The sequence below is a fragment of the Cryptomeria japonica genome, chromosome 6 (genome assembly GCF_030272615.1).
Source record: "Cryptomeria japonica chromosome 6, Sugi_1.0, whole genome shotgun sequence".
NCBI lineage: Eukaryota > Viridiplantae > Streptophyta > Pinopsida > Cupressales > Cupressaceae > Cryptomeria > Cryptomeria japonica.
In genome coordinates, this window is record NC_081410.1 from 236,997,266 (window position 1) to 237,009,688 (window position 12,423).

The window sequence follows — 12,423 nt, forward strand, 5'->3', positions numbered from 1 at the left end:
AAAATTCTAATCCTGGATAACCTCCCAAGAGAGGATTCCAATTTCCCAATAGATGTGTCCTTTGTAAATTGAATGCTAAAAACTCTTCACATCTTTTTCTACGTTGTGACTTTGCCAGAACCCTTTGGGATATGGTTTGTCAAAAATTTGACCTCCAATGGCCTATGAATGAAATATTGGTGCAATTATTGCAGGAATGGGGCAGATCATCCCACAACCTCCTCATTGGCTAGCTCTAGAAAATATACCACCACACCTTGTCTGGTGTATTTGGAAAGAAAGGAACAACAATTTTTTTGGGGGAATTGAAACCTCTGTAGTGTTTGTCTTTCAGGAATTTATTAAGCTATTGATGGAAAATATTTCAATTATTTTAGTCAAACTTCCCACCAACCTTTCATCCTCTATTGATTATGAAATTGCTCACAAATGGAACCTTTCGGCTTCCTTCACTGCCTTTGACAATTCAAAGCACATTTGAAGGCTAAACACTAAATGGAAACCTCTTGATTGGGGCTACACAAAATTTAATTTTGATGGTGTTGCTCAGTAGGGTTTGGTTACTGGGGGTGGAATCCTAAGAACTCATACTGGAGAATTGGTTGCAAGTAACTTAAATGGCCATTCCAGCAATCAAGTTGAAGCTATGTCTTTGCTTTGGGGCCTTCTCATTACCCTTTCCATAGGGGTCAAGACAATTTCAATTGAAGATGACTCAAAGCTGATAATTGATGTTGATAAAGGGTTTAATAGAATAAAATGGTCTATTAATGGTATCATTAGAGACACATTCTGACTTTTATCTGCCTTTAAATCCTTCTTATTGAACCATACCTATAGGGAAGGTAACTATGTGGCGGATGCCATGGCGGCCCTTGGTCTTAATTTGCATGGACAAAGATGCTAGAGAATTCACAACTCCCTACCCCCCTCTATCATAATCCTTATTGAAGGAGAGACTAATAATACTACCTCTAATGGACATGAAATTTACTAAGTCTTTCCCTCATTCCCAATGTACTAGCTCTGAGGGGTGGACGAGGGAATTTTTTAATTCAAATAGTTGTAGCCTCCAACCCAATGGTACCAATGGCTATCTGAGGTGGATTGCCACGCATACCACGAAACATTACACTAAATTTTTACTCAATTTTTAGCACTGCCTTTTGATCCTCATGATGACGTAATTCTCTTGTGTGATGAGTTATAAGGGTCGTATGGAGGATCGTGTGACCGAAGGGCAAGTTAAATATTTTTTAATAGGTGGCAGCTTGGAAAATGATGAGTTTTCATGCTCTGACTCCGAGATGGCAATAATTATTTTCCTTAACGTCCCTTCGACTAGCTGGGAGTATGCTTCGCATACTTCTCCTAGTCTGACGAAAAACTGCAGCAATTATTTTGTTGAAGGGTTGCTTTATGTCTTATTCTTTTATGGCAACAAATTTTTTTATTTCTCCAATGCATTGCTTTGTTATTTTCATTTCCATACTAAAAGTTAAGGAGAAAACACTGGCTATCTATTCTAAGGAAGTGGAAATGGGAGGTGACCGAGTTTTCTATGAGCCAGACAATCTAGAGGACTTAAAGAAGGATGTTGTCATATGGAACTTAATGGAACCCTAAAATTTGAAAATTTTAGAGTTCCAAATTCAAGCCAGAAAGCAGATTTCTATGTTCAATCATAATGAAGCAGGTTCTTCCATTTCCAACTCTAAGAAACCAGGTTTGGTGCATGAACAAGGTGGTCGATTTCTAGGTATGTATGTGGTTGCAAAGGCAAAATCATTCCAGGTTTCAAACCTTCATCAACCCATCTGATATGTTTTTGAAAGCAAGACCAAAGGCAGTTTTCAAATGTTTATGCCAACGAAATTTTCAGAAATGAAAAGTTATCGACTTTCGTGATCAAAATATTTGCACTCAGTAATGATCTCAAGAAACCGGTTGGTGAAAGGTTTTTTGGTATATGGGATTATGACCCTGAGCGATTTCGCAAGGATCAAAGAAGTTCTAATATGCTTTTTAATTGTTTCCTGACTGATCTTGACATAAAAATGCGTCGATTTTTTTTTTTGAATTTGAATGATTGGAGAATAACCCACCTAATATTTTTATGTCAATTTCTTCTATTTTAATTTTCATAGAGATCAGAGGTCATTTGATGAATTAATTTAAAATTTATATTGCTCCAGCAGGCCAATTTACAAAGGAGGTACCTAAATTCGGCAGGTTGATCAAAATTTAAATTAAAACCCGTGTTTTATTTAAATTATCATAAACTTTTGCCATCTTTCATGACTCCATGATGCTTGGTTAATTGGCAACAAATTACCTCAGAATTGACCACAGGAGAAATTAAAAAACTTCTCTATAATTTGAGAAAATATATTTGAATAAATTTAAGGCAACATTTGTGAGAGTTGTTTTGAAGTTGATTGAACGTGGAGAATATAGAAAGAATGATACACTTGCAGAAAAAATGCAACTTCATTATTATCTTATGTAGAGTCTTCTCTTGTGCTGCATTTTGTTGTGTCACATTTCCATATTGCACTTGATGCTATGACAGCTCCGCATCAATTTAAGTTTGCAATTGCTGCAGTGGCACTTACTGGAAAAGATATTGCTACATGGTGTTTACATGGGAACAATCTCTCAACCATTTCTAGGATAGATCTCTTGCTTTCTTTCTTGGAGGATGCATACTTTTAAAAATGAGTGGGATTGGGTGGTTGGTTGTGCAACAGGAATGGAGAATGGGTCAGTGGAAATGGATGGTAGCCTCTCAACATGGTAGGGACAGCGGCTTTCAGGTTGCTTCTACGCATCGCCCATGTACAAAAGGTTTTTGGATGTGGAGTGCTCCATTGCAGCGGACTGCTCTAGACGGAACTGAATACAGTCTTTTACTTTTGGATAGTGAAGGCATTGATGCATTTGATCAAACTGGGACATACAGTACTCAGATATTTTCATTGGCAGTGCTTCTTTCAAGCGTGTTTGTATACAATCAGATGGGAGGAATTGATGAAGCTGCTCTCAACCGCCTATCAGCCCAAGGGAGTAGTTAGAATTAGCCTTGAAATCCTTGCATGATGCATTTATATTAGCAAATGGACTAATCAGCATTTTTGCCTAACCCTAAACATGTCGTCAGGCATCAGGTTGAGGGAAAAATAGCTAACCCGATGGCCGATGAGAGCTTGATGGACAAGAGGATATTTACATCGGGCATCGTGGTAACTAAAAAAAGTGTTACCCCAATAGAGCAAGCTACCCCAATGGACAAAGCGTGAAGATATTGAATTTCAGTTTTTATTTGCAAAGAGGTAATGTTATTTTTATAAATCAAGCAAAGGTAATTTATTTTTAATTTTTGCTTCTGATTTATTTTTTAAAGGTAAAATTGATTTTAGGAGGTTATTAATTAACATTTTACCTTTAAATTTAATTTTTCTTGAAAGTAAATAATCTCATGTGTTTTCTATATAATATATTTACATTTTGAGATTTTTTTAAATAATGTATAAAGTGACTTTTATAGATTTATTTTCTTTAATATTTGATTATTGTAATTTAAGGAATGTCTCATTAGATATTTTGCCCTAATGGTTGTGTCATGTAAAGTTAATTTCCTTTTAGGGCAAATTAATTTTTACGAAATATTTCTAATGGCATTATATTTCAAGATAACCATATCAAAGGAAAAGTATTGAGTTTATTGTAATATCTCATTATGGTATTTTGTGTGCAGAAAATTATATTTGTTTCTTGGGTGAACATTAGGAGGGAGTATTTCTTACTCAAAAGATTAAACATGATTCTTGACACTTCCTTATTTCAAGATAATAATCTCTTATTATTCTTAAAAGTATTATTGTAGGGAAATGTTATTATTTCAAAGACTAATGATTATTAGTTTTCCAAAAGTTAAACTTCCTTACCAAAAGAGGTTATTATAGCAAATTTATTTTTACTTTGGAAATTATTCAAGTGAAAGTAAATCACTCTCATTGGAATATTTACTCAAGGAGATTTCATTTACTTTTGGAGCCTTATTATATCATATTTTTAAGAAATATTTTTACTCTAATTATGTGTAAAGATTATATATCTCTTTAGGGTAAAGTATTTTTAATTTTTCCAAAGTGGATACAATATTATTATTCTTAGGGAATATTATTCTTTTTGAATTTTTTATTTTGGTAAATCTTGTGACTATATGGCACAGTATTTTGAGTTATTTTTTCCTAAGTGTATATGGTATATTTCCTTTTAGGTCAAATTTGATCTCGCAAAATGTTTCTAATGTTATTAAAGATATTATTTTAGCCCTAGAAGGATAAATGTTTGATTTAATGCAATATCTAAATAGTGTCATTTCATGTGCAGAGAAAACATATTATTTCTTCCATGGGACAGGAAGTATTTCTTACTTTAATAAATTAATATAATACTAGAAGATGTAATGATTTTATTATTTGTGAAAAATACATTAAATCATTATCTTGGAAATACTTCCTCAATGGATGAAATATATTCACTAGTATTATGAATAATATTGGATTAGTCAATTGGATGATATTTTCACTCTAAGTGAATAAATTGAAACATGTGTATTAGGGTTAATTTTTTATGCGGAATCAAAGTGTGAATTTTTGTAAAAGTATTTTCCTCAAAAGTTGTAAAAACTTTGATTAAGGAGAATTATTTTTTATGTATTTGAAAAGATCTAATTTTTAATGCAAAAATTAACCAAAGGAAAATCATGATTTACTTTCCATTTGAGGAACCCGATTGGTTTAATTTATGTGCAGGAAACTTTTATCAAAGCTTGGAAATTAGGAACTCAAGCAGAAACGAAATATTAAATCTGCATTATTAATGTCTTAGTCTTGTATTTTAGGGATTCATTTGTAATTGTTTTTCCAACCAAAGGGTATGTCCTTTGGGAATGCAATTGTTTGTAACTCCCTCCTGTGTATGAAAGGGTGTGTCCTTTCATATGTGCCTTTTGATTCATATATTTAAAGGGAGTCAGTTTTACAGAGGGGGGTGAGATTTTCATAGAACATCATGTTGTTGTAAGGACTGAAAGTCATTTGTACTAGGGAAGTCTGTAGGAAGAAGAAGTACCATTTTGTGCAAGCAATTTGTAATGGAGTATCTGCAAGTGCAGCTTATGTATGCAATCATTTCCTGAAGGTTAATATACAAGGTTCGATGTTTCTTTTCCAAATATTGTGCACACTTTTGTGTTGATGATTATCTTTGTCCTCTTGATAAATTTGTGTATAGATTTGCTATGATGTGAATCACATGTTGTTGCATTAAGTGAAAGATTGAGTTCTTATTGTTTGTGTAACACATACTGAACCTTCATAGTTGATGAGAAATTGTCTCTTGAGTTGATAAGATATTATGTCCACAAAGTGTCATATATATCCCTGGATAGAGGCACTGGTCTATTATTGATTTTTCAAGGTTTTGATATGTATGCATTCAAGGTCCTTGACAGAAAAACATTCTTCCCAAATCCTATATGAGCTGATCTATGCAAATCTCTTTTAGGTCCTGAAAGCAATCTCATTTTCAATATACATTCACAATCATTTCTTTTCGAGGGCATTTATTTAAAGCACATAATAAAGCATAATTGCAGACAACAATTTGCCAATTTGTAATTTGCTAAAAGGCTTAAATCCACTTTAAATAATCTCTTTTGTGCTTGAGAGTGTGAGGTACACCCGCCTAGGTTTAGTGGAGCCCAAAGTGCAGAGGGATTTAGTCTTTGACTATCCCTGTTCGTTGGCGAAGGCTGATTGGACTGCTTGAGAATTTGGCAAGTTTTTGGGTTTTCCAATCTGTGGTTTTGGGCACCAACAAAACTATTGCACTAAGGCAAGCATGGTGGATTTTATGGAATGCCTTAAGGGGCATGATGAACAACTTTCTATTCAATTTGTGAATTCATGGAATAACAGGCGAGTTGTGGTGGTGGGGATTTATTTTGAAGTCATGGAGGAATTCATTGCAAAGGCTACATGTCTTTCCTTAGAGGGAAGAAGGTGGAAACATAGCAGCCATACAACCAATAGTGAAGGTCTAAGCACATTTTCCAAAGGGAAGGAAACCCCGGTGAAACTCCAAGGAGGATTTGACAAGGAGGAACTCAAATACCCCTGGGATATGGTATGTCTTCTTATCATGAAATATTTTACTTTAGAAGGCCACCATAAAATCTTTTACTATTATCACCTGCCTCTTCTTAACCATTTTAGAAACAACGATTTACTTTGTTTGTTGTTTTATTTACTCCATTCTATGGAGAGCTCAATCAAAGATTCCCTTTACCCCCAAAATGGAGGTAAACCGTCAATTCCCCTTCACCAAGGTTTAGTCTATAGGCTATATGACTACCATCTATCCCTCTACCCTCCCAGGAACATAATTTTGGTTCAGCTACCCCTACCCGCTTCCCTCCCTTTGGCATCTTATGCTTCTAGTTTTACCCCTCCATATTTTTTTAGCTTTCCAGTGAGGCTTTTGCCTCCCTTGTGGTGCCTTCATCCTCTATCACCATCACTAAATTAAGCCCTCCTTCCTGCCCATCGACTTTGGGATGGGACAAGATTTCTTTGGGTTCCAAAAGAAAATGAAATGTTGGGAAGTGAAAAGGAATTATTATAGATAATACCAACTCTGAAGGGTCTGAAGAAGAAGACCCCATTGATGATACTATTGGTAGATGAAGATCTCGCAGATTGGCTTCTAAGGGCTATGTGGATAAGAAGGTGGAGGCCCGCACTCACATGACCACTGAAGAAGATATGGAGGGGGGTGGTGAACGAAATATTATTAATATACCCAAAAAAGAAGAGAATTGTGCTGCCAACATGGACTTTGTTGGCCTGGTGGACCCTGGCCCCTTAGTGGGACCCGACTTCTGTCAACTTTTGGAGACCCAAATGAATGTGAATCTAGACAATATTATCGAGGGACTAGAATAAGGGTCACCTTCTCACCCCGAGATCCTGAATAATGATGTGGATCTCTCGGAAGGAACTCACAAAGAGAGGAAGCTAAAGTACAAAAAGAAAAAAGATAAGGATGGGGACCTTGAGGATGAGGGGAATATAGAACCCATTGATTCCACGAAGGAAGAGCTATGAAACCCTAGCACCCATAGGCCTGAACTAGAGCAAGAAATCCAAAAACTGAAAGAGGAAATTAGGATTATCAACAAAAGGATGGACGTAAGAGACAAACTTTACATCAGTATCAATAAGTTCTGCATCACGGTCCTGCATAGTTCAACTTTGATACTCTCCCTGCTTCATGATAGAACAGATGATGACGAGAATGGCAGGCAAGCGGCCAGGGATCTCTTCAAAATCCTCTATGAGAACTGGGAAAAGGTCATTAGTATGAAAGGGGCTCGTAATTTGGCCCCTTAGTTTCTATGTTTTTGTTGCATAGTTTAATTTGGGGTATGCCCCCGTGCTGTTAATTTTTGTTGAACTCTCATTTATGGTTTAAATTGTTGACTTTCATCTAAACTATCCTCTAGTTTTTTTGTTGTTAATATGTTGTTGATAGTCATAGACTATGTTAAGGGTCAACACCCTATATATCATTGCTTTTTGAATCAAAAACTATTATAATAAGGTTTTGTATCTTGTGTTTAGTGTTATAAAATTACTTATAGTATTTTCATCTATCTAATGATATTTAAAAAAATACTAACATTGAACTATTGTGGGACACACCTAGATATATCAATGGGTTTGATGGAAGGTAAGGTGATAAATTGAAGTTACAAAAGTTCTTGTACCACAATATGTGTATATTTTACAGTCTAGTGAAATTTCCATGCTCTATTGATTTTAGGTCAATAGTTTTCCATGAGAATTGTCAATATTATGAACATTATATTTAGGAGATCATGATTATGTTAAATGAAACCCTCATTACCCAAGTACTTTTTAAATTTGATTTCAAATAAAAGTTAATGGGATGAGTATAAGAATTAGATATACTATAATATGGGAGATTCCTATCTAACAATTTAATCTCATCATTGCATGTACTAAATTACATATTTAGAAAATGAATTGTAAGTATTGAAGACCATTTTTTATTTGATGGTTACAAGGATTTTATTATTAAAACACATAACTCAATGATTGGTGGTTGATAACTCATGTTAGGTAGCATATTTGAAATAAAAACCTATAATAATTGATGGTCTTATTTGATCCTTGTTTACATTATGATGATTTTCTAGATGCATCTTTGATCCCAACATTATGCTGGAAATGATTAAATAAAATATATAACTCGATGGTTGGTGGTTGATAACTCATGTTTGGTAGTATATTTTTTAATCTAAACATATAGTTATTGGTTGTCTTATTTGATCCTTGTTTATATTATGATAATTTTATGTATGTATCTTTAATCTCAATACTATGTTAATGTCATAAAGAAGGTATAGATCTATAGATTATTTCTCAAATATAGCCAATATCCATAGATTATTTATTGAATCTATTGTTAAGTTTTCTACAGGACTGATCATTTGATTTTCATGCTCTTTATGGGCTTTATGCTATTACAGGTACAATGACTTTGCTTGTCCTTTTCAGATATTTTAATTATTTAAGATTTTATTTGTGGATAAACTTGTTGGAAATTACAAAAGCCTTATCCATTATCTCTAAGGTATCTCTAGGCCATCTTGGAATGTGGAAGCATGGATAAACAAAGCTAGGTAAATCATTAATTCTTTTGAAAATTGCATTATTTCTCATATTTATAGGGAGTCCAATGTTGTTGCCGACTACCTTGCTAACAAAGTAGTTAGTAGTGCTAGCAAAGTGACATGGACCAATGAAGATAGGGTGGACACCAATCAGCTCTACATGCTTATCCTTCATGACAGAATTGGGGCCTTCCAAGGTCTTAATCTTGCTAGACGACATAAATTCAAACATGTATGGATTCAGGGTGATTCCAAAAACATTATTCATCATATTAAAGGTATTTCTAGGCCATCTTGGAGTGTGGAAGCATGGATAAACAAAGTTAGGGAAATCTTTAATTCTTTTGAAAATTGCATTATTTCTCATATTTAAAGGGAGTCCAATGTTGTTTCCGACTACCTTGCTAACAAAGGGGTCAATAGTGCTAGCAAAGTGACATGGACCAATGAAGATAGGGTGGACACCAAGCTCTACATGTTTATCCTTCATGACATAATTTGAGGCAGTAAGGACAATGAGTAATACTATTTTTATTACTAGTAGTGATTCTAGAAATATTGTCCTCTTTCTCCTTTTGGCATGTGTTGGTAGCTGACAATGTAATTGTTGTGCCATTATTTTGCATGCTTTGTGGGTTGATATCTTTTTTTTGGACATCTCTATTCAAAGTGATTGTTGTGATTTCTCTGAGCATTATGGGGGAGCTAGGAAGCGGGTTGAGCCTCCGAGTTATGAGCAGCTAAAGAATAACCATAAAATCTGAAGGCTTCTCGTGAAAGGGGGTGTTACTCCCTTCAGGATTTATGGCCACCATTTTGTTCTATTAAACCATTTCTGCCATAATGTTAGGGTTTATTTTCCTTTTTTCTTATTGTCTTCTCTTCTGGCTAGCTTCAAAGCTCATAGGAAGAATCTGGCCAAGTACCCTATCCTTCATGAAGGGTTGCTTGTGTTAATCGATAGTCAATTTTGGGCCCTTCCTACCCCTCCTTCTTATATCCCCACTTCTTTAAATGATAATACTAGTGTCAGGGAGTCTAGGGATGAGGAATCCAGTTTGTATTTGTAGGATGAGACTTTCTTTCCTCCTTAGAAAGCTAAAATTGAGAATACTCCTAAAGATAAACCTATTATGGGCAAGGGTAAGAAGGGTCTGAAGCAAGTTGTTATTTCCTCCTCTTCTACCTCTATTTGTAATGAGGACTCTGACTATGGTGGCCATAGGAGGAATTCTGAGGACAATGTAGTCAACAAGAGAATTAGTCCGGAGCCTGGGAGTCATAATTTTGAAATTCCCTCCTCGTCTCTTCATAAGGAGACCATTAATACCATTGGGGTTGTTGTTCAGAAGGACCTTCATGCTAAGTGTGTCAAGCTTAATGATAAAAGGGATGACTATGAGGATATCTTGGGTATGGCAAGAGACCATGCCATTAATAATTTCAGGCTTAAATGGGTCTTCCATGAAATCAAAGAGGTTAAACTTAACCAGAGGGCTTTGAGTAGTAAGATGAAAGCTTTGCCCACTTCTACTTGTTAGGATAGACAAAGTGGTGATAGTCAGTGGACTGAGGATGAGGAAAAATCTATTGTGGATTCTATCAATAGAGTTGTTGAAGGTATTGATCATATGAAGAAAGGTTTTGAAGATAGATTCACCCATGTTGAGGATAATTACAAGAAAATTCGGGCCACCCTCATGACCATTATGTCCAACAGTCATAGAATTGTCAAGCAGATAGTCGATGCTACGAATATCATGGTGAATAATCTTGACAGTGTTCAATAGGACAAGATGTTGATTGTTATCTTGTCATTCATCCTTCATAACAAGAGTAAGTCACCCTACAAAATTTTATTTGAGTCCTTATTTTTCTAGAAATTCCTTGGTTCAATCCTTATTCCATTTGTAAATTATCTCTTAATCCGTAGCACCAAGTTTTAATGGTCGGTTTGAACCCCATGAACCCATTGAACCTTTTTGAAGAGAGTTCATAATATTCATTTAGGTACCATAGGTTCTAAGTTGCCTAAACAGTTTTCATGCTAACGTTCACTCAAAGTGTTTTGCAGCAGTTATTTTTCATGGTCTCGTATGATGTGTTATATCCTCTTTCTTTAGGCCATGAACCCTTTGAACCTAGTTCAAACAGTTCAGTGGTGTTCAACATGTTCAATGAAGTTGAAAAGACCAACGACACTTAACAAAGTTAATCTTTTCAAAGAGAATTTTCTTGGCACAGCGTACGCTTTGAACTACCTGAACCCTCATGAAGTTAGTTCAAATTGATCATGCGTGTTCAAATCAAGTGGGTCACATGGACTAAAAGACATGATGGTGCATTTATTGCTAAGTATGATGAAGATTGAACCATATCTTGGGTGACGTCAACTGGCTGATTTTTCAAGGCAAGTAATCATTTTTGGGAATTGGCAGTTACTCCAAAAATGCCGCCATGCATTCAATGCACACGTGTGATGTCCAATCCCAATGCTCAGCACATTTGAGTTGACGATCAGAATTAATGCACTAAATAAGTTCGTATCACTTCTTTTGCTATAAGATATTAAGTGATTGATTTTTTAAACTTGTTCTTCATTGCTGCGGAGTGTTTGATAGAAGGTTTGTTTGCTGGTAGTCGCTCAATTGGTCTCAACTATGAAGGTAAAGATAAGAAGCCATCTCACACCAAGCACAAGCCTAATCCAGCTCTAGACTTTTTTGTTCCTCGATATACAAGTTCACGGAGTACTACGCAAAAGAAAATGGACCAGGTCAAAGACATAGAGGCAAAAGACAAAATCCTTGATACTCAGATTTTCAAAGGTGAGGACCTTGACAACGACATTGTCAACACCATGGATTTTCATATGGTCACTGTAGCCATGATGCCGCCACCTAAAGTGACTGGAGGAACAACTAGTTCAAGTGCAACTCCTAAATGGCTAACCACTTTAGTAAGCAAGAAACAGAGTTTCATTCCAGTGTCCATCCCAATTCAGGACATGGTGGTTAAATACACGGAGAAGGGTCCCAAATAGAAGAAGTTCAAAACAACTACCAGATGAGATGCTGATGAAAAGACCGGGAGGTGGGTTGCTGAAATTGCCTCTTATAAGCCCAAAGATGAGAATAAGGAGGTAAATGTAGAGGACTTTGAGGTCACCAAAGTGGAGCTCGAGAACATGAGGAGGGATTTCGATAATCACCTTTTCCAAGTATCGGCTGAGAAGATGCTCACCAGGTCAGAAAAAGATGGGCAGGAGAAAATAGAGCTGAAGCGGCATATCAAAATTCTTGCTCAATTCATTGATAGTATAGGCTGTTTTGGGGCACTTCCCATATCACATGCTTCAAAAATATTTGACCCTACTACACCAGAGAACAAGAAACTGATGAATTAAGTTTAGTGGGCCAAAAGCATCGTGGGGGCCATGGAGAAATGGATTGAAGGAGTGATTAGAGATGGTGAAAACTATATCACAAGCTCCAGGAAGCTATGCGACGAGTTGCAAAACCTCACTGTAGAGATTCAGAATCAGATTGTGCCATGGGAAAAAGAAGAGCATAAATGGGAAAATGTCTTACCCATGCTCACCAAGATAGAAGAGTATAGAGCTACAAAAATTTTAGCAGAAAATTCAATTAAGTTGG